The sequence below is a fragment of the Oncorhynchus kisutch genome, unplaced genomic scaffold (assembly GCF_002021735.2).
Source record: "Oncorhynchus kisutch isolate 150728-3 unplaced genomic scaffold, Okis_V2 scaffold2888, whole genome shotgun sequence".
NCBI classification, from domain to species: Eukaryota; Metazoa; Chordata; class Actinopteri; order Salmoniformes; family Salmonidae; genus Oncorhynchus; species Oncorhynchus kisutch.
Genome location: NW_022264833.1, coordinates 1 through 22,272, shown reverse-complemented (window position 1 = coordinate 22,272; position 22,272 = coordinate 1). Strand labels below are relative to the sequence as shown.

General features: G+C 43.0%; 3 non-coding genes across 3 annotated transcripts; all 3 read right to left on the bottom strand.

The window, feature by feature from the left end:
- Nucleotides 1-5,256: 5,256 nt before the first annotated feature.
- Nucleotides 5,257-5,338, bottom strand: trnac-aca (transfer RNA cysteine (anticodon ACA)). Its single transcript has one exon. It is a non-coding gene; the product is annotated as a tRNA-Cys (tRNA).
- A 1,604-nt stretch (nt 5,339-6,942) lies between these two features.
- On the bottom strand, nt 6,943-7,024 carry trnas-gcu (transfer RNA serine (anticodon GCU)). The gene has a single exon. It is a non-coding gene; the product is annotated as a tRNA-Ser (tRNA).
- Nucleotides 7,025-20,061: 13,037 nt separating this feature from the next.
- trnac-aca (transfer RNA cysteine (anticodon ACA)) lies at nt 20,062-20,143 on the bottom strand. The gene has a single exon. It is a non-coding gene; the product is annotated as a tRNA-Cys (tRNA).
- Between the last annotated feature and the right edge of the window lie 2,129 nt (nt 20,144-22,272).

Below are 22,272 nucleotides of genomic sequence, written 5' to 3'. Positions count from 1 at the left end.
GGCTTGAGCAGGGATTCTATTTCATGTGGGCCATGTAAGAGAGGAAATAACAAATGTTTTTGTGAAGAGGTTGGTGTTATAATCACACATGCAGTTCATCGCCTTCACACTCATATCCAGTCCTGTGCTCTCGCTGTGGCAGTCACAATTTTACCAGTGTTTGTGAAAGTCAAAATCTTCCAGTGCCAAATAATGCACAGAATTTAATTGTTACACAATGAGGATGGGATGCGAAACCCATGTCATGCAGAGCATAATGGATTAGCAGTCCATCGCCTTCACCACTCTTCGGCCACCTCACCCTTGTTTTTTTCATGTGGCAATGATCTTAAAAAACTGTTGTTGCTGTATGTAAACCCCCGATTGAAATCAATGAAGTGAGGTAGAGCAATGGCAGGGCCATGTGTCGATCCCATCGAGACATTTAAACATGTTTTGTCAGGCCGAGTGGTCCTCAAGTGCTTGATTAAGTGTGTTGAGGTGTCGGTTCAAATCCCACCATTGAGGTTGCCCTTGGTGAAGCTATTCTTCAATACCTGAATCTTATTAGTCGCTCGAGGGCTTGCAGGGATTCTATTTCCATGTTGGGCCATGTAAGAGAGGAAATAACAAATGTTTTGTGAAGAGTTTGGGTGTTATAATCCCACATGCAGTAATCGCCTTCACCACTCAGATACCAAGTCCTGTGCTCCTCTCGCTGTGCAGTCAGCAATTTTACCCAGTGTTTTGTGAAAGTCAAAATCTTCCAGTGCCAAAATAATGCACAGAATTTAATTGTTACACAATGAGATGGAGGTTTCGAACCCATGCATGCAGAGCATATGGATTAGCAGTCCATCGCCTAACCACTCGGGCCACCCAACCTCCAGCCTCTTGATTTTTGATGTGGCAAATGACCTTAAAAAACTGTTGTTGCTGTATGTAAACCCCAGATTGAAATCAATGAAAGTGAGGTACAATGGCAGGGCCATGTGTCGATCCCATCGAGACATTTAACAAATGTTTTGTCAGGCCGAGTGGTCTCAAGTGCTTGATTAAGTGTGTTGAGGTGTCGGTTCAAATCCACCATTGAGGTTGCCCTTGGTGAAGCTATTCTTCAATACCTGAATCTTATTAGTCGCTCTGCTCGAGGCTTGAGCAGGATTCTATATTTCATGTGGGCCATGTAGAGAGGAAATAACAAATGTTTTGTGAAGAGGTTGGTGTTATAATCCACACATGCAGTTCATCGCCTTCACCACTCAGATACCAAGTCCTGTGCTCTCGCTGTGGCAGTCAGCAATTTTAACCAGTTTTGTGAAAGTCAAATCTTCCAGTGCCAAAATAATGCACAGAATTTTAATTGTTACACAATGAGGAGGAGTCGAACCCATGCATGCAGAGCATAATGGATTAGCAGTCCATCTCCTTCACCACTCGGCTACCTCACCCTGTTTTTTTTCATGTGGCAAATGATCTTAAAAAACTGTTGTTGCTGTATTAACCCCAGATTGAAATCAATGAAGTGAGGTAGAGCAATGGCAGGGCCATGTGTCGATCCCATCGAGACATTTAACAAATGTTTGTCAGCCGAGTGTCTCAAGTGCTTGATTAAGTGTGTTGAGGTGTCGGTTCAAATCCCACCATTGAGGTTGCCCTGGTGAAGCTATTCTTCAATACCTGAATCTTATTAGTCGCTCTAGGATTGAGCAGGGATTCTATATTCATGTGGGGCCATGTAGAGAGAAATAACAAATGTTTTGTGAAGAGGTTGTGTGTTAATCCACACATGCAGTTCAATCGCCTTCACCACTCAGATACCAAGTCCTGTGCTCTCGCTGTGGCAGTCAGCAATTTTCCACAGTGTTTGTGAAAGTCAAAATCTTCCAGTGCCAAAATAATGCACAGAATTTTAAATTGTTACACAATGAGATGGGATTCGAACCCATGCATGCAGAGCATAATGGATTAGCAGTCCATCTCCTTCACCACTCGGTCACCTCAACCTGTTTTTTTTCATGTGGCAAAGACCTTAAAAAACTGTTGTTGCTGTATGTAAACCCCAGATTGAAATCAATGAAAGTGAGGTAGAGCAATGGCAGGGCCATGTGTCGATCCCATCGAGACATTTAACAAATGTTTTGTCAGGCCGAGTGGTCTCAAGTGCTTGATTAAGTGTGTTGAGGTGTCGGTTCAAATCCCCACATTGAGGTTGCCCTTGTGAAGCTATTCTTCAATACCTGAATCTTATTAGTCCGCTCGAGGCTTGAGCAGGGATCTATTTTCATGTGGGGCCATGTAAGAGAGGAAATAACAAATGTTTTGTGAAGAGGTTGGTGTTATAATCACACATGCAGTTCATCGCCTTCACCACTCAGATACCAAGTCCTGTGCTCTCGCTGTGGCAGTCAGCAATTTTACCAGTGTTTGTGAAAGTCAAAATCTTCCAGTGCCAAAATAATGCACAGAATTTTAATTGTTACCAATGAGGATGGGATTCGAACCCATGCATGCAGAGCATAATGGATTAGCAGTCCATCTCCTTCACCACTCGGCTACCTCACCCTGTTCTTTTCATGTGGCAAATGATCTTAAAAACTGTTGTTGCTGTATGTAAACCCCAGATTGAAATCAATGAAAGTGAGGTAGAGCAATGGCAGGGCCATGTGTCGATCCCATCGAGACATTTAACAAACGTTTTGTCAGGCCGAGTGGTCTCAAGTGCTTGATTAAGTGTGTTGAGGTGTCGGTTCAAATCCCACCATTGAGGTTGCCGTTGGTGAAGCTATTCTTCAATACCTGAATCTTATTAGTCGCTCGAGGCTTGAGCAGGGATTCTATTTTCATGTAGGGCCATGTAAGAGAGGAATAACAAATGTTTTGTGAAGAGGTTGGTGTTATAATCCACACATGCAGTTAATCGCCTTCTCACTCAGATACCAAGTCCTGTGCTCTCGCTGTGGCAGTCAGCCATTTTACCAGTGTTTGTGAAAGTCAAAATCTTCCAGTGCCAAAATACAGCACAGAATTTAAATTGTTACACTGAGATGGGATTCAACCAATGCTTGCAGAGCATAATGGATTAGCAGTCCATCGCCTACCACTCGGCCACCTCATCCTGTTATTTTGAAGTGGCAAATGACTTAAAAAACTGTTGTTGCTGTATGTAAACCCCAGATTGAAATCAATGAAAGTGAGGTAGAGCAATGGCAGGGCCATGTGTCGATCCCATCGAGACATTTAACAAATGTTTTGTCAGGCCGAGTGGTCTCAAGTGCTTGATTAAGTGTGTTGAGGTGTCGGTTCAAATCCCACAATTGAGGTTGCCCTTGGTGAAGCTATTCTTCAATACCTGAATCTTATTAGTCCGCTCGAGGCTTGAGCAGGGATTCTATTTTCATGTGGGGGCCATGTAAGAGAGGAAATACAAATGTTTTGTGAAGAGGTTGGTGTTTCTATCCACACATGCAGTTAATCGCCTTCACCACTCAGATACCAAGTCCTGTGCTCTCGCTGTGGCAGTCAGCAATTTTACCAGTGTTTGTGAAAGTCAAATCTTCCAGTGCAAAAATAATGCACAGAATTTTAATTGTTACACAATGAGGATGGGATCGAACCCATGCATGCAGAGCATAATGGATTAGCAGTCCATCTCCTTCACCACTCGGCTACCTCACCCTGTTTTTTTTCATGTGGCAAATGATCTAAAAAACTGTTGTTGCTGTATGTAAACCCAGATTGAAATCAATGAAAGTGAGGTAGAGCAATGGCAGGGCCATGTGTCGATCCATCGAGACATTTAACAAATGTTTTGTCAGGCCGAGTGGTCTCAAGTGCTTGATTAAGTGTGTTGAGGTGTCGGTTCAAATCCCACCATTGAGGTTGCCCTTGGTGAAGCTATTCTTCAATACCTGAATCTTATTAGTCGCTCGAGGCTTGAGCAGGATTCTATTTTCATGTGGGGCCATGTAAGAGAGGAAATAACAAATGTTTTGTGAAGAGGTTGGTGTTATAATCCACACATGCAGTTCATCGCCTTCACCACTCAGATACCAAGTCCTGTGCTCTCGCTGTGGCAGTCAGCAATTTTACCAGTGTTTGTGAAAGTCAAAATCTTCCAGTGCCAAAATAATGCACAGAATTTTAATTGTTACACGATGAGATGGGATTCGAACCCATGCATGCAGAGCATAATGGATTAGCAGTCCATCGCCTTCACCACTCGGCCACCTCATCCTTTTTTTTTCATGTGGCAAATGATCTTAAAAAACTGTTGTTGCTGTATGTAAACCCCAGATTGAAATCAATGAAAGTGAGGTAGAGCAATGGCAGGGCCATGTGTCGATCCCATCGAGACATTTAACAAATGTTTTGTCAGGCCGAGTGGTCTCAAGTGCTTGATTAAGTGTGTTGAGGTGTCGGTTCAAATCCCACAATTGAGGTTGCCCTTGGTGAAGCTATTCTTCAATACCTGAATCTTATTAGTCGCTCGAGGCTTGAGCAGGGATTCTATTTTCATGTGGGGCCATGTAAGAGAGGAAATAACAAATGTTTCGTGAAGAGGTTGGTGTTATAATCCACACATGCAGTTCATCGCCTTCACCACTCAGATACCAAGTCCTGTGCTCTCGCTGTGGCAGTCAGCAATTTTACCAGTGTTTGTGAAAGTCAAAATCTTCCAGTGCCAAAATAATGCACAGAATTTTAATTGTTACACAATGAGGATGGGATTCGAACCCATGCATGCAGAGCATAATGGATTAGCAGTCCATCTCCTTCACCACTCGGCACCTCATCCTGTTTTTTTCATGTGGCAAATGATCTTAAAAAACTGTTGTTGCTGTATGTAAACCCCAGATTGAAATCAATGAAAGTGAGGTAGAGCAATGGCAGGGCCATGTGTCGATCCCATCGAGACATTTAACAAATGTTTTGTCAGGCCGAGTGGTCTCAAGTGCTTGATTAAGTGTGTTGAGGTGTCGGTTCAAATCCCACCATTGAGGTTGCCCTTGGTGAAGCTATTCTTCAATACCTGAATCTTATTAGTCGCTCGAGGCTTGAGCAGGGATTCTATTTTCATGTGGGGCCATGTAAGAGAGGAAATAACAAATGTTTTGTGAAGAGGTTGGTGTTATAATCCACACATGCAGTTAATCGCCTTCACCACTCAGATACCAAGTCCTGTGCTCTCGCTGTGGCAGTCAGCAATTTTAGCAGTGTTTGTGAAAGTCAACATCTTCCAGTGCCAAAATAAAGCACAGAATTTTAATTGTTACACAATTAGGATGGGATTCGAACCCATGCATGCAGAGCATAATGGATTTGTAGTCCATCTCCTTCACCACTCGGCTACCTCATCCTGTTTTTTTTCAAGTGGTAAATGATCTTAAAAAACTGTTGTTGCTGTATGTAAACCCCAGATTGAAATCAATGAAAGTGAGGTAGAGCAATGCAGGGCCATGTGTCGATCCCATCGAGACATTTAACAAATGTTTTGTCAGGCCGAGTGGTCTCAAGTGCTTGATTAAGTGTGTTGAGGTGTCGGTTCAAATCCCACCATTGAGGTTGCCCTTGGTGAAGCTATTCTTCAATACCTGAATCTTATTAGTCGCTCGAGGCTTGAGCAGGGATTCTATTTTCATGTGGGGCCATGTAAGAGAGGAAATAACAAATGTTTTGTGAAGAGGTTGGTGTTATAATCCACACATGCAGTTCATCGCCTTCACCACTCAGATACCAAGTCCTGTGCTCTCGCTGTGGCAGTCAGCAATTTTACCAGTGTTTGTGAAAGTCAAAATCTTCCAGTGCCAAAATAATGCACAGAATTTTAATTGTTACAATGAGGATGGGATTCGAACCCATGCATGCAGAGCATAATGGATTAGCAGTCCATCGCCTTAACCACTCGGCTACCTCACCCTGTTTTTTTTCATGTGGCAAATGATCTTAAAAAACTGTTGTTGCTGTATGTAAACCCCAGATTGAAATCAATGAAAGTGAGGTAGAGCAATGGCAGGGCCATGTGTCGATCCCATCGAGACATTTAACAAATGTTTTGTCAGGCCGAGTGGTCTCAAGTGCTTGATTAAGTGTGTTGAGGTGTCGGTTCAAATCCCACCATTGAGGTTGCCCTTGGTGAAGCTATTCTTCAATACCTGAATCTTATTAGTCGCTCGAGGCTTGAGCAGGGATTCTATTTTCATGTGGGGCCATGTAAGAGAGGAAATAACAAATGTTTTGTGAAGAGGTTGGTGTTATAATCCACACATGCAGTTAATCGCCTTCACCACTCAGATACCAAGTCCTGTGCTCTCGCTGTGGCAGTCAGCAATTTTACCAGTGTTTGTGAAAGTCAAAATCTTCCAGTGCCAAAATAAAGCACAGAATTTAAATTGTTACACGATGAGGATTGGATTCGAACCCATGCATGCAGAGCACAATGGATTAGCAGTCCATCGCATTAACCACTCGGCCACCTCATCCTGTTTTTTTTCAAGTGGCAAATGACCTTAAAAAACTGTTGTTGCTGTATGTAAACCCCAGATTGAAATCAATGAAAGTGAGGTAGAGCAATGGCAGGGCCATGTGTCGATCCCATCGAGACATTTAACAAATGTTTTGTCAGGCCGAGTGGTCTCAAGTGCTTGATTAAGTGTGTTGAGGTGTCGGTTCAAATCCCACCATTGAGGTTGCCCTTGGTGAAGCTATTCTTCAATACCTGAATCTTATTAGTCGCTCGAGGCTTGAGCAGGGATTCTATTTTCATGTGGGGCCATGTAAGAGAGGAAATAACAAATGTTTTGTGAAGAGGTTGGTGTTATAATCCAAACATGCAGTTAATCGCCTTCACTACTCAGATACCAAGTCCTGTGCTCTCGCTGTGGCAGTCAGCAATTTTACCAGTGTTTGTGAAAGTCAAAATCTTCCAGTGCCAAAATAAATCACAGAATTTTAATTGTTACACGATGAGGATGGGATTCGAACCCATGCATGCAGAGCATAATGGATTAGCAGTCCATCGCCTTAACCACTCGGCCACCTCATCCTGTTTTTTTCATGTGGCAAATGATCTTAAAAACTGTTGTTGCTGTATGTAAACCCCAGATTGAAATCAATGAAAGTGAGGTAGAGCAATGGCAGGGCCATGTGTCGATCCCATCGAGACATTTAACAAATGTTTTGTCAGGCCGAGTGGTCTCAAGTGCTTGATTAAGTGTGTTGAGGTGTCGGTTCAAATCCCACCATTGAGGTTGCCCTTGGTGAAGCTATTCTTCAATACCTGAATCTTATTAGTCGCTCGAGGCTTGAGCAGGGATTCTATTTTCATGTGGGGCCATGTAAGAGAGGAAATAACAAATGTTTTGTGAAGAGGTTGGTGTTATAATCCACACATGCAGTTCATCGCCTTCACCACTCAGATACCAAGTCCTGTGCTCTCGCTGTGGCAGTCAGCAATTTTACCAGTGTTTGTGAAAGTCAAAATCTTCCAGTGCCAAAATAATGCACAGAATTTTAATTGTTACACAATGAGGATGGGATTCGAACCCATGCATGCAGAGCATAATGGATTAGCAGTCCATCTCCTTCACCACTCGGCTACCTCACCCTGTTTTTTTCATGTGGCAAATGATCTTAAAAAACTGTTGTTGCTGTATGTAAACCCCAGATTGAAATCAATGAAAGTGAGGTAGAGCAATGGCAGGGCCATGTGTCGATCCCATCGAGACATTTAACAAATGTTTTGTCAGGCCGAGTGGTCTCAAGTGCTTGATTAAGTGTGTTGAGGTGTCGGTTCAAATCCCACCATTGAGGTTGCCCTTGGTGAAGCTATTCTTCAATACCTGAATCTTATTAGTCGCTCGAGGCTTGAGCAGGGATTCTATTTTCATGTGGGGCCATGTAAGAGAGGAAATAACAAATGTTTTGTGAAGAGGTTGGTGTTATAATCCACACATGCAGTTCATCGCCTTCACCACTCAGATACCAAGTCCTGTGCTCTCGCTGTGGCAGTCAGCAATTTTACCAGTGTTTGTGAAAGTCAAAATCTTCCAGTGCCAAAATAATGCACAGAATTTAATTGTTACACAATGAGGATGGGATTCGAACCCATGCATGCAGAGCATAATGGATTAGCAGTCCATCTCCTTCACCACTCGGCTACCTCACCCTGTTTTTTTTCATGTGGCAAATGATCTTAAAAAACTGTTGTTGCTGTATGTAAACCCCAGATTGAAATCAATGAAAGTGAGGTAGAGCAATGGCAGGGCCATGTGTCGATCCCATCGAGACATTTAACAAATGTTTTGTCAGGCCGAGTGGTCTCAAGTGCTTGATTAAGTGTGTTGAGGTGTCGGTTCAAATCCCACCATTGAGGTTGCCCTTGGTGAAGCTATTCTTCAATACCTGAATCTTATTAGTCGCTCGAGGCTTGAGCAGGGATTCTATTTTCATGTGGGGCCATGTAAGAGAGGAAATAACAAATGTTTTGTGAAGAGGTTGGTGTTATAATCCACACATGCAGTTCATCGCCTTCACCACTCAGATACCAAGTCCTGTGCTCTCGCTGTGGCAGTCAGCAATTTTACCAGTGTTTGTGAAAGTCAAAATCTTCCAGTGCCAAAATAAAGCACAGAATTTTAATTGTTACACAATGAGGATGGGATTCGAACCCATGCATGCAGAGCATAATGGATTTGCAGTCCATCTCCTTCACCACTCGGCTACCTCACCCTGTTTTTTTCATGTGGCAAATGATCTTAAAAAACTGTTGTTGCTGTATGTAAACCCCAGATTGAAATCAATGAAAGTGAGGTAGAGCAATGGCAGGGCCATGTGTCGATCCCATCGAGACATTTAACAAATGTTTTGTCAGGCCGAGTGGTCTCAAGTGCTTGATTAAGTGTGTTGAGGTGTCGGTTCAAATCCCACCATTGAGGTTGCCCTTGGTGAAGCTATTCTTCAATACCTGAATCTTATTAGTCGCTCGAGGCTTGAGCAGGGATTCTATTTTCATGTGGGGCCATGTAAGAGAGGAAATAACAAATGTTTTGTGAAGAGGTTGGTGTTATAATCAACACATGCAGTTCATCGCCTTCACCACTCAGATACCAAGTCCTGTGCTCTCGCTGTGGCAGTCAGCAATTTTACCAGTGTTTGTGAAAGTCAAAATCTTCCAGTGCCAAAATAATGCACAGAATTTTAATTGTTACACAATGAGGATGGGATTCGAACCCATGCATGCAGAGCATAATGGATTAGCAGTCCATCTCCTTCACCACTCGGCTACCTCACCCTGTTTTTTTTCATGTGGCAAATGATCTTAAAAAACTGTTGTTGCTGTATGTAAACCCCAGATTGAAATCAATGAAAGTGAGGTAGAGCAATGGCAGGGCCATGTGTCGATCCCATCGAGACATTTAACAAATGTTTTGTCAGGCCGAGTGGTCTCAAGTGCTTGATTAAGTGTGTTGAGGTGTCGGTTCAAATCCCACCATTGAGGTTGCCCTTGGTGAAGCTATTCTTCAATACCTGAATCTTATTAGTCGCTCGAGGCTTGAGCAGGGATTCTATTTTCATGTGGGGCCATGTAAGAGAGGAAATAACAAATGTTTTGTGAAGAGGTTGGTGTTATAATCCACACATGCAGTTAATCGCCTTCACCACTCAGATACCAAGTCCTGTGCTCTCGCTGTGGCAGTCAGCAATTTTACCAGTGTTTGTGAAAGTCAAATCTTCCAGTGCCTTCACAGAATTTTAATTGCCATAATGAGAGATTTAATTCGATGATGATGGAGCGCCATGCATGCAGAGCATGCATGGCATTAGCAGTCCATCTCCTTCACCACTCGGCTACCTCACCCTGTTTTTTTCATGTGGCAAATGATCTTAAAAAACTGTTGTTGCTGTATGTAAACCCCAGATTGAAATCAATGAAAGTGAGGTAGAGCAATGGCAGGGCCATGTGTCGATCCCATCGAGACATTTAACAAATGTTTTGTCAGGCCGAGTGGTCTCAAGTGCTTGATTAAGTGTGTTGAGGTGTCGGTTCAAATCCCACCATTGAGGTTGCCCTTGGTGAAGCTATTCTTCAATACCTGAATCTTATTAGTCGCTCGAGGCTTGAGCAGGGATTCTATTTTCATGTGGGGCCATGTAAGAGAGGAAATAACAAATGTTTTGTGAAGAGGTTGGTGTTATAATCCACACATGCAGTTCATCGCCTTCACCACTCAGATACCAAGTCCTGTGCTCTCGCTGTGGCAGTCAGCAATTTTACCAGTGTTTGTGAAAGTCAAAATCTTCCAGTGCCAAAATAATGCACAGAATTTTAATTGTTACACAATGAGGATGGGATTCGAACCCATGCATGCAGAGCATAATGGATTAGCAGTCCATCTCCTTCACCACTCGGCTACCTCACCCTGTTTTTTTTCATGTGGCAAATGATCTTAAAAAACTGTTGTTGCTGTATGTAAACCCCAGATTGAAATCAATGAAAGTGAGGTAGAGCAATGGCAGGGCCATGTGTCGATCCCATCGAGACATTTAACAAATGTTTTGTCAGGCCGAGTGGTCTCAAGTGCTTGATTAAGTGTGTTGAGGTGTCGGTTCAAATCCCACCATTGAGGTTGCCCTTGGTGAAGCTATTCTTCAATACCTGAATCTTATTAGTCGCTCGAGGCTTGAGCAGGGATTCTATTTTCATGTGGGGCCATGTAAGAGAGGAAATAACAAATGTTTTGTGAAGAGGTTGGTGTTATAATCCACACATGCAGTTCATCGCCTTCACCACTCAGATACCAAGTCCTGTGCTCTCGCTGTGGCAGTCAGCAATTTTACCAGTGTTTGTGAAAGTCAAAATCTTCCAGTGCCAAAATAATGCACAGAATTTTAATTGTTACACAATGAGGATGGGAGTCGAACCCATGCATGCAGAGCATAATGGATTAGCAGTCCATCTCCTTCACCACTCGGCTACCTCACCCTGTTTTTTTCATGTGGCAAATGATCTTAAAAAACTGTTGTTGCTGTATGTAAACCCCAGATTGAAATCAATGAAAGTGAGGTAGAGCAATGGCAGGGCCATGTGTCGATCCCATCGAGACATTTAACAAATGTTTTGTCAGGCCGAGTGGTCTCAAGTGCTTGATTAAGTGTGTTGAGGTGTCGGTTCAAATCCCACCATTGAGGTTGCCCTTGGTGAAGCTACTCTTCAATACCTGAATCTTATTAGTCGCTCTAGGATTGCGCAGGGATTCTATATTCATGTGGGGCCATGTAAGAGAGGAAATAACAAATGTTTTGTGAAGAGGTTGGTGTTATAATCCACACATGCAGTTCATCGCCTTCACCACTCAGATACCAAGTCCTGTGCTCTCGCTGTGGCAGTCAGCAATTTTACCAGTGTTTGTGAAAGTCAAAATCTTCCAGTGCCAAAATAATGCACAGGATTTTAATTGTTACACAATGAGGATGGGATTCGAACCCATGCATGCAGAGCATAATGGATTAGCAGTCCATCTCCTTCACCACTCGGCTACCTCACCCTGTTTTTTTTCATGTGGCAAATGATCTTAAAAAACTGTTGTTGGCTGTATGTAAACCCCAGATTGAAATCATGAAAGTGAGGCTAGAGCAATGGCAGGGCCATGTGTCGATCCCATCGAGACATTTAACAAATTGTTTTGTCAGGCCGAGTGGTCTCAAGTGCTTTGATTAAGTGTGTTGAGGTGTCGGTTCAAATCCCACAATTGAGGTTGCCCGTTGGTGAAGCTATTCTTCAATACCTGAATCTTATTAGTCGCTCGAGGCTTGAGCAGGGATTCTATTTTCATGTGGGGCCATGTAAGAGAGGAAATAACAAATGTTTTGTGAAGAGGTGGTGTTATAATCCACACATGCAGTTAATCGCCTCTCTACTCAGATACCAAGTCCTGTGCTCTCGCTGTGGCAGTCAGCATTTTACCAGTGTTGTGAAAGTCAAAATCTTCCAGTGCCAAAATAATGCACAGAATTTTAATTGTTACACAATGAGGATGGGAGTCGAACCAATGCATGCAGAGCATAATGGATTAGCAGTCCATCTCCTTAACCACTCGGCTACCTCACCCTGTTATTTTCGATGTGGCAAATGATCTTAAAAAACTGTTGTTGCTGTATGTAAACCCCAGATTGAAATCAATGAAGTGAGGTAGAGCAATGGCAGGGCCATGTGTCGATCCCATCGAGGACATTTAACAATGTTTTGTCAGGCCGAGTGGTCTCAAGTGCTTGATTAAGTGTGTTGAGGGTGCGGTTCAAATCCACAATTGAGGTTGCCCTTGGTGAAGCTATTCTTCAATACCTGAATCTTATTAGTTCGCTCGAGGCTTGAGCAGGGATTCTATTTTCATGTGGGGCCATGTAAGAGAGAAATAACAAATGTTTTGTGAAGAGGTTGGTGTTATAATCCACACATGCAAGTTCATCGCCTTCACCACTCAGATACCAAGTCCTGTGCTCTCGCTGTGGCAGTCAGCAATTTTACCAGTGTTTGTGAAAGTCAAAATCTTCCAGTGCCAAAATAATGCACAGAATTTTATTGTTACACAATGAGGATGGGATTCGAACCCATGCATGCAGAGCATAATGGATTAGCAGGTCCATCTCCTTCACCACTCGGCTACCTCACCCTGTTTTTTTCATGTGGCAAATGATCTTAAAAAACTGTTGTTGCTGTATGTAAACCCCAGATTGAAATCAATGAAAGTGAGGTAGAGCAATGGCAGGGCCATGTGTCGATCCCATCGAGACATTTAACAAATGTTTTGTCAGGCCGAGTGGTCTCAAGTGCTTGATTAAGTGTGTTGAGGTGTCGGTTCAAATCCCACCATTGAGGTTGCCGTTGGTGAAGCTATTCTTCAATACCTGAATCTTATTAGTCGCTCGAGGCTTGAGCAGGGATTCTATTTTCATGTGGGGCCATGTAAGAGAGGAAATAACAAATGTTTTGTGAAGAGGTTGGTGTTATAATCCACACATGCAGTTCATCGCCTCTCCACTCAGATACCAGTCCTGTGCTCTCGCTGTGGCAGTCAGCATTTTACCAGTGTTTGTGAAAGTCAAAATCTTCCAGTGCCAAAATAAGCACAGAATTTAATTGTTACACAATGAAGATGGGATTCGAACCCATGCATGCAGAGCATAATGGATTAGCAGTCCATCTCCTCACCACTCGGCTACCTCATCCTGTTATTTTTATGTGGCAAATGATCTTAAAAACTGTTGTTGCTGTATGTAAACCCCAGATTGAAATCAATGAAAGTGAGGTAGAGCAATGGCAGGGCCATGTGTCGATCCCATCGAGACATTAACAAATGTTTTGTCAGGCCGAGTGGTCTCAAGTGCTTGATTAAGTGTGTTGAGGTGTCGGTTCAAATCCCACAATTGAGGTTTGCCCTTGGTGAAGCTATTCTTCAATACCTGAATCTTATTAGTCGCTCGAGGCTTGAGCAGGGATTCTATTTCATGTGGGGCCATGTAAGAGAGGAAATAACAAATGTTTTGTGAAGAGGTTGGTGTTATAATCCACACATGCAGTGTCAATCGGCCTTCACGCACTCAGATACCAAGTCCTGTGCCTCTCGCTGTGGCAGTCCAGCAATTTTACCAGTGTTTGTGAAAGTCAAAATCTTCCAGTGCCAAAATTAAAGCACAGAATTTTAATTGTTACACAATGAGATGGATTCGAACCCAATGCATGCAGAGCATAATGGATTAGCAGTCCATCGCCTTAACCACTCGGCCACCTCACCCTGTTTTTTTTCATGTGGCAAATGATCTTAAAAAACTGTTGTTGCTGTATGTAAAACCCCAGATTGAAATCAATGAAAGTGAGGTAGAGCAATGGCAGGGCCATGTGTCGATCCCATCGAGACATTTAACAATGTTTTGTCAGGGCCGAGTGGTCTCAAGTGCTTGATTAAGTGTGTTGAGGTGTCGGTTTCAAATCCCACCAATTGAGGTTGCCCTTGGTGAAGCTATTCTTCAATACCTGAATCTTATTAGTCGCTCGAGGCTTGAGCAGGGATTCTATTTTCATGTGGGGCCATGTAAGAGAGGAAATAACAAATGTTTTGTGAAGAGGTTGGTGTTATAATCAACACATGCAGTTCATCGCCTTCACCACTCAGATACCAAGTCCTGTGCTCTCGCTGTGGCAGTCAGCAATTTTACCAGTGTTTGTGAAAGTCAAAATCTTCCAGTGCCAAAATAATGCACAGAATTTTAATTGTTACACAATGAGGATGGGAGTCGAACCCATGCATGCAGAGCATAATGGATTAGCAGTCCATCTCCTTCACCACTCGGCTACCTCACCCTGTTTATTTTCATGTGGCAAATGATCTTAAAAAACTGTTGTTGCTGTATGTAACCCCAGATTGAAATCAATGAAAGTGAGGTAGAGCAATGGCAGGGCCATGTGTCGATCCCATCGAGACATTTACAAATGTTTTGTCAGGCCGAGTGGTCTCAAGTGCTTGATTAAGTTGTTGAGGTGTCGGTTCAAATCCCACCATTGAGGTTGCCCTTGGTGAAGCTACTTCTTCAATACCTGAATCTTATTAGTCGCTCTAGGATTGCGCAGGGATTCTATATTCATGTGGGGCCATGTAAGAGAGGAAATAACAAATGTTTTGTGAAGAGGGTTGGTGTTATAATCCACACATGCAGTTCATCGCCTTCACCACTCAGATACCAAGTCCTGTGCTCTCGCTGTGGCAGTCAGCAATTTTACCAGTGTTGTGAAAGTCAAAATCTTCCAGTGCCAAATAATGCACAGGATTTTAATTGTTACACAATGAGGATGGGATTCGAACCCATGCATGCAGAGCATAATGGATTAGCAGTCCATCTCCTTCACCACTCGGCTACCTCACCCTGTTTTTTCATGTGGCAAATGATCTTAAAAACTGTTGTTGCTGTATGTAAACCCCAGATTGAAATCAATGAAAGTGAGGTAGAGCAATGGCAGGGCCATGTGTCGATCCCATCGAGACATTTAACAAATGTTTTGTCAGGCCGAGTGGTCTCAAGTGCTTGATTAAGTGTGTTGAGGTGTCGGTTTCAAATCCCACATTGAGGTTGCCCTTGGTGAAGCTATTCTTCAATACCTGAATCTTATTAGTCGCTCGAGGCTTGAGCAGGGATTCTATTTTCATGTGGGGCCATGTAAGAGAGGAAATAACAAATGTTTTGTGAAGAGGTTGGTGTTATAATCAACACATGCAGTTCATCGCCTTCACCACTCAGATACCAAGTCCTGTGCTCTCGCTGTGGCAGTCAGCAATTTTACCAGTGTTTGTGAAAGTCAAAATCTTCCAGTGCCAAAATAATGCACAGAATTTTAATTGTTACACAATGAGGATGGGAGTCGAACCCATGCATGCAGAGCATAATGGATTAGCAGTCCATCTCCTTCACCACTCGGCTACCTCACCCTGTTCTTTTTCATGTGGCAAATGATCTTAAAAAACTGTTGTTGCTGTATGTAAACCCCAGATTGAAATCAATGAAAGTGAGGTAGAGCAATGGCAGGGCCATGTGTCGATCCCATCGAGACATTTAACAAATGTTTTGTCAGGCCGAGTGGTCTCAAGTGCTTGATTAAGTGTGTTGAGGTGTCGGTTCAAATCCCACCATTGAGGTTGCCGTTGGTGAAGCTATTCTTCAATACCTGAATCTATTAGTCGCTCGAGGCTTGAGCAGGGATTCTATTTTCATGTAGGGGCCATGTAAGAGAGGAAATAACAAATGTTTGTGAAGAGGTTGGTGTTATAATCCACACATGCAGTTAATCGCCTTCTCTACTCAGATACCAAGTCCTGTGCTCTCGCTGTGGCAGTCAGCCATTTTACCAGTGTTTGTGAAAGTCAAAATCTTCCAGTGCCAAATACAGCACAGAATTTAATTGTTACACGATGAAGATGGGATTCAAACCAATGCATTGCAGAGCATAATGGATTAGCAGTCCATCGCCTAACCACTCGGCCACCTCACCTGTTTTTTTGCAGTGGCAAATGACCTTAAAAAACTGTTGTTGCTGTATGTAAACCCCAGATTGAAATCAATGAAAGTGAGGTAGAGCAATGGCAGGGCCATGTGTCGATCCCATCGAGACATTTAACAAATGTTTTGTCAGGGCCGAGTGGTCTCAAGTGCTTGATTAAGTGTGTTGAGGTGTCGGTTCAAATCCCACAATTGAGGTTGCCCTTGGTGAAGCTATTCTTCAATACCTGAATCTTATTAGTCGCTCGAGGCTTGAGCAGGGATTCCTATTTTTCATGTGGGCCATGTAAGAGAGGAATAACAATGTTTGTGAAGAGGTTGGTGTTCTAATCAACACATGCAGTTCATGCGCCTTCACACTCGATACCAAGTCCTGTGCTCTCGCTGTGGCAGTCAGCAATTTACCAGTGTTTGTGAAAGTCAAAATCTTCCAGTGGCCAAATAATGCACAGAATTTTAATTGTTACACAATGAGGATGGGAGTCGAACCCATGCATGCAGAGCATAATGGATTAGCATCATATCCTTCACCACTCAGGCTACCTCACCCTGTTGATTTTCACCTGTGGCAAATCCGATCTTAAAAACTGTTGTTGCCTGTATGTAACCCCAGATTTAAATCAATCGATAAGTTGAGGTAGCCAAAGCAATGGCAAAGGGCATGTGTAGATCCCATCGAGACATTTAACAAATGTTTTGTCAGGCCGAGTGGTCTCAAGTGCTTGATTAAGTGTGTTGAGGTGTCGGTTCAAATCCCACCATTGAGGTTGCCCTTGGTGAAGCTATTCTTCAATACCTGAATCTTATTAGTCGCTCGAGGCTTGAGCAGGGATTCTATTTTCATGTGGGGCCATGTAAGAGAGGAAATAACAAATGTTTTGTGAAGAGGTTGGTGTTATAATCCACACATGCAGTTCATCGCCTTCACCACTCAGATACCAAGTCCTGTGCTCTCGCTGTGGCAGTCAGCCAATTTTACAGTGTTTGTGAAGTCAAAATCTTCCAGTGCCAAATAATGCACAGGATTTTAATTGTTACACAATGAGGATGGATTCGAACCCATGCATGCAGAGCATAATGGATTAGCAGTCCATCTCCTTCACCACTCGGCTACCTCACCCTGTTTTTTTCATGTGCAAATGCCTTAAAAACTGTTGGTTGCTGTATGTAAACCCCAGATTTGAAATCAATGAAAGTGAGGTAGAGCAATGCAGGGCCATGTGTCGATCCCATCGAGACATTTAACAAATGTTTTGTCAGGCGAGTGGTCTCAAGTGCTTGATTAAGTGTGTTGAGGTGTCGGTTCAAATCCACAATTGAGGTTGCCCTTGGTGAAGCTATTCTTCACATACCTGAATCTTATAGTCCTCGAGGCTTGAGCAGGGATTCTATTCTCAGTGTGGGGCCATGTAAGAGAGGAAATAACAATGTTTTGTGAAGAGTTGGTGTTCTAATCCACACATGCAGTTCATCGCCTTCACCACTCAGATACCAAGTCCTGTGCTCTCTCTGTGGCAGTTCAGCAATTTTACAGTGTTTGTGAAAGTCAAAATCTTCCCGTGCCAAATTAATGCACAGAATTTTAATTGTTACACAATGAGGATGGGAGTCGAACCCATGCATGCAGAGCATAATGGATTAGCAGTCCAGTCTCCTTCACACTCGGCTACCTCACCCTGTTCTTTTCATGTGGCAAATGATCTTAAAAAACTGTTGTTGCTGTATGTAAACCCCAGATTGAAATCAATGAACGTGAGGTAGAGCAATGGCAGGGCATGTGTCGATCCCATGAGATCATTTAACAAATGTTTTTGTCAGGCCGAGTGGGTCTCAAGTGCTTGATTAAGTGTGTTGAGGTGTCGGTTCAAATCCCACAATTGAGGTTGCCCTTGGTGAAGCTATTCTTCAATACCTGAATCTTATTAGTCGCTCGAGGCTTGAGCAGGGATTCTATTTTCATGTGGGGCCATGTAAGAGAGGAAATAACAAATGTTTTGTGAAGAGGTTGGGTGTTATAATCCACACATGCAGTTCATCGCCTTCACCACTCAGATACCAAGTCCTGTGCTCTCGCTGTGGCAGTCAGCAATTTTACCAGTGTTTGTGAAAGTCAAAATCTTCCAGTGCCAAAATACAGCACAGAATTTAAATTGTTACACGATGAAGATGGGATTCAAACCAATGCTTGCAGAGCATAATGGATTAGCAGTCCATCGCCTAACCACTCAGCCACCTCACCCTGTTATTTTTGAAGTGGCAAATGACCTTAAAAAACTGTTGTTGCTGTATGTAAACCCCAGATTGAAATCAATGAAAGTGAGGTAGAGCAATGGCAGGGCCATGTGTCGATCCCATCGAGACATTTAACAAATGTTTTGTCAGGCCGAGTGGTCTCAAGTGCTTGATTAAGTGTGTTGAGGTGTCGGTTCAAATCCCACAATTGAGGTTGCCCTTGGTGAAGCTATTCTTCAATACCTGAATCTTATTAGTCGCTCGAGGCTTGAGCAGGGATTCTATTTTCATGTGGGGCCATGTAAGAGAGGAAATAACAAATGTTTTGTGAAGAGGTTGGTGTTCTAATCAACACATGCAGTTCATCGCCTTCACCACTCAGATACCAAGTCCTGTGCTCTCGCTGTGGCAGTCAGCAATTTTACCAGTGTTTGTGAAAGTCAAAATCTTCCAGTGCCAAAATAATGCACAGAATTTTAATTGTTACACAATGAGGATGGGATTCGAACCCATGCATGCAGAGCATAATGGATTAGCAGTCCATCTCCTTCACCACTCGGCTACCTCACCCTGTTTTTTTTCATGTGGCAAATGATCTTAAAAAACTGTTGTTGCTGTATGTAAACCCCAGATTGAAATCAATGAAAGTGAGGTAGAGCAATGGCAGGGCCATGTGTCGATCCCATCGAGACATTTAACAAATGTTTTGTCAGGCCGAGTGGTCTCAAGTGCTTGATTAAGTGTGTTGAGGTGTCGGTTCAAATCCCACCATTGAGGTTGCCGTTGGTGAAGCTATTCTTCAATACCTGAATCTTATTAGTCGCTCGAGGCTTGAGCAGGGATTCTATTTTCATGTGGGGCCATGTAAGAGAGGAAATAACAAATGTTTTGTGAAGAGGTTGGTGTTATAATCAACACATGCACTTCATCGCCTTCACCACTCAGATACCAAGTCCTGTGCTCTCGCTGTGGCAGTCAGCAATTTTACCAGTGTTTGTGAAAGTCAAAATCTTCCAGTGCCAAAATAATGCACAGAATTTTAATTGTTACACAATGAGGATGGGATTCGAACCCATGCATGCAGAGCATAATGGATTAGCAGTCCATCTCCTTCACCACTCGGCTACCTCACCCTGTTTTTTTCATGTGGCAAATGATCTTAAAAAACTGTTGTTGCTGTATGTAAACCCCAGATTGAAATCAATGAAAGTGAGGTAGAGCAATGGCAGGGCCATGTGTCGATCCCATCGAGACATTTAACAAATGTTTTGTCAGGCCGAGTGGTCTCAAGTGCTTGATTAAGTGTGTTGAGGTGTCGGTTCAAATCCCACCATTGAGGTTGCCGTTGGTGAAGCTATTCTTCAATACCTGAATCTTATTAGTCGCTCGAGGCTTGAGCAGGGATTCTATTTTCATGTGGGGCCATGTAAGAGAGGAAATAACAAATGTTTTGTGAAGAGGTTGGTGTTATAATCCACACATGCAGTTAATCGCCTTCACCACTCAGATACCAAGTCCTGTGCTCTCGCTGTGGCAGTCAGCAATTTTACCAGTGTTTGTGAAAGTCAAAATCTTCCAGTGCCAAAATAAAGCACAGAATTTTAATTGTTACACAATGAGGATGGGATTCGAACCCATGCATGCAGAGCATAATGGTTAGCAGTCCATCGCCTTACCCACTCAGCCACCTCATCCTGTTTTTTGGATGTGCAAATGATCTTAAAAAACTGTCAGCAATTTTACCAGTGTTTGTGAAAGTCAAATCTTCCAGTGCCAAAAAAAGCACAGAATTTAATTGTTACACAATGAGGATGGGATTCGAACCCATGCATGCAGAGCATAATGGATTTGTAGTCCATCTCCTTCACCACTCGGCTACCTCATCCTGTTTTTTTTCAAGTGGCAAATGATCTTAAAAAACTGTTGTTTTGTATGTAAACCCAGATTTACATATCAAGCCAGCTCTAGTGCTGGTCGCTACATATTCGTCGCCAGACCCACTGGCTCCAGGTCATCTACAAGTCTATGCTAGTAAAGCTCCGCCTTATCTCAGCTCACTGGTCCGATGGTCCGTAGCACGTGCTCCAGCAGGTGTATCTCACTGATCATCCTAAAGCCAACACCTCATTTGGCCGCCCTTCGGTCCAGCTCTGCTGCCTGTGACTGGAACTTATTAATCGCTGAAGTTGGAGACTTTTATCTCCCTCACCAACTTCAAACATCAGCTATCTGAGCAGCTAACCGATCGCTGCAGCTGTACATAGGTTATTGGTAAATAATCCACCATGCAGTTCACCTACCTCATCCCCTACTGTTTTTATTTATTTACTTTTCTGCTCTTCTGCAGTCACCAATTCTCTACCTGTACATGACCATCTGATCTTTTATCACTCCAGTGTTAATCTAAATTGTAATTATTTTACCTCCTCATGCCTTTTGCACACATTGTATATAGACCCCCCCTTCGTTTTCTACTGTGTTATTGACTGGATTAATTGTTTACTCCATGTGTAACTCTTTGTTGTACCTCACACTGCTATGCTTTATCTTGGCCAGGTCGCATGAAATGAGAACTTGTTCTCAACTAGTACCTGTTAAATAAAGGTGAAATCAATAAAAGTGAGGTAGAGCAATGCAGGGCCATGTGTCGATCCCATCGAGACATTTAACAAAGTTTTGTCAGGCCGAGTGGTCTCAAGTGCTTGATTAAGTGTGTTGAGGTGTCGGTTCAAATCCCACATTGAGGTTGCCCTTGGTGAAGCTATTCTTCAATACCTGAATCTTATTAGTCGCTCGAGGCTTGAACAGGGTTTCTATTTTCATGTGGGGCCATGAAAGAGAGGAAATAACAAATGTTTTGTGAAGAGGTTGGTGTTATAATCCACACATGCAGTTCATCGCCTTCACCACTCAGATACCAAGTCCTGTGCTCTCGCTGTGGCAGTCAGCAATTTTACCAGTGTTTGTGAAAGTCAAAATCTTCCAGTGCCAAAATAAAGCACAGAATTTTAATTGTTACACAATGAGGATGGGATTCAAACCCATGCATGCAGAGCATAATGGATTAGCAGTCCATCTCCTTCACCACTCGGTTACCTCACCCTGTTTTTTTTTCATGTGGCAAATGATCTTAAAAAACTGTTGTTGCTGTATGTAAACCCCAGATTGAAATCAATGAAAGTGAGGTAGAGCAATGGCAGGGCCATGTGTCGATCCCATCGAGACATTTAACAAATGTTTTGTCAGGCCGAGTGGTCTCAAGTGCTTGATTAAGTGTGTTGAGGTGTCGGTTCAAATCCCACCATTGAGGTTGCCCTTGGTGAAGCTATTCTTCAATACCTGAATCTTATTAGTCGCTCGAGGCTTGAGCAGGGTTTCTATTTTCATGTGGGGCCATGAAAGAGAGGAAATAACAAATGTTTTGTGAGAGGTTGGTGTTATAATCCACACATGCAGTTCATCGCCTTCACCACTCAGATACCAAGTCCGTGCTCTCGCTGTGGCAGTCAGCAATTTTACCAGTGTTTGTGAAAGTCAAAATCTTCCAGTGCCAAAATAAAGCACAGAATTTTAATTGTTACACAATGAGGATGGGATTCAACCATGCATGCAGAGCATAATGGATTAGCAGTCCATCTCCTTCACCACTCGGTTACCTCACCCTGTTTTTTTCATGTGGCAAATGATCTTAAAAACTGTTGTTGCTGTATGTAACCCCAGATTGAAATCAATTAAAGTGAGGTAGAGCAATGCAGGGCCATGTGTCGATCCATCGAGACATTTAACAAATGTTTTGTCAGGCCGAGTGGTCTCAAGTGCTTGATTAAGTGTGTTTGAGGTGTCGGTTCAAATCCCACAATTGAGGTTGCCCTTGGTGAAGCTATTCTTCAATACCTGAATCTTATTAGTCGCTCGAGGCTTGAGCAGGGATTCTATTTCATGTGGGGCCATGTAAGAGAGGAAATAACAAATGTTTTGTGAAGAGGTTGGTATTATAATCAACACATGCAGTTA